This window comes from Galeopterus variegatus, unplaced genomic scaffold (genome assembly GCF_000696425.1).
Source record: "Galeopterus variegatus unplaced genomic scaffold, G_variegatus-3.0.2 Scaffold4520, whole genome shotgun sequence".
NCBI classification, from domain to species: domain Eukaryota; kingdom Metazoa; phylum Chordata; class Mammalia; order Dermoptera; family Cynocephalidae; genus Galeopterus; species Galeopterus variegatus.
The window spans coordinates 9,948-11,065 of record NW_007730631.1 but is presented as its reverse complement, the minus strand read 5'-3'; positions in this window follow the sequence as shown (position 1 = coordinate 11,065).

Genomic DNA, 1,118 nt, shown 5'->3' with positions numbered 1-1,118 from the left:
ACCAGTGAGCGGACCGGTCTCTATATGGGATCCGAACCCTCAGCGGGAGGGCCACCGCGCTCCCAAGCGCCTCACTACCGAGTGCGCCACCGGGCCGGCCCATGCATGGCCTTTTCTGAACTTAGCTTTCTCATCTCTAAAATGGGGATAAAATGTCAGTGTGAGGCATGAGAGGGAAAATATGTCTAAGATGCTTGTAAACTCAAACGTACAAGACTTTGGGATAGGTAGGTTTTACCTTATGAAGGGGGCTCTCTTTTTTGTTTTTTCCTGTCCAGCTACCATCGTCATCATCACCATCCTTGCATTAGTATGCTAGAGCTGCCACAACAAAGTACCACATTGGGTGGTTTGGGAGAAATTTATTTTCTCACAGTTCTGGAGGCTGGAAGTCCCACATAAGGTGCTCACCAGTTTAGTTCCTGGTGAGGGCTCTCTTCCTGGCTTGCACACAGCCACCTTCTCGCTGTGTTCACACATGTCTTTTTTTTTTTTTTTTTTGCACAACTATCCCTGGTGTCCCTTTCTGTTCTTATAAGGACACCAGTCATATTGGATTAAGGCCCCACCCTTATAACTTTACCTCCCAAAGGCCCTGTCTACAAATACAGTTATACTCGGGGTTAAGACTTCAACATATAAACTTCGGGGGAGCACAATTCAGTCTATAATAATTATTGTCACCATCATCATCATCATCACCATTTCCATCGTCATTGCCATCATCACCATCATCACCAACATCACCCTCAACATCATCACCAACACTGTCATCGTCACCACCATCTTTACCATCATCGTGATTACCATCACCATCATCACTGTCACTGTCACCATCGTCCTCATCGTCATGCGTTATACTTTTGGAGGGCAACAGATCTGAATTCTAATCCTGGCTCTGCCACTTCTCAACTATGGGACCTGGGACAAATCACTTAACATTTTAAGCCTCAATTTCCTTACCTGTAAAATGGCCATGACATCTACACGACTCCATAGGACTATTGTAAGCAACCGATGAGGTGATGCCTGTAAAATGCAGGGCCCAGGACCCAAAGGGTGCTGGAGGAACACCATTCTTTTTTGCAGTGTTATTATCAGTATCAGATAAAAGCAAT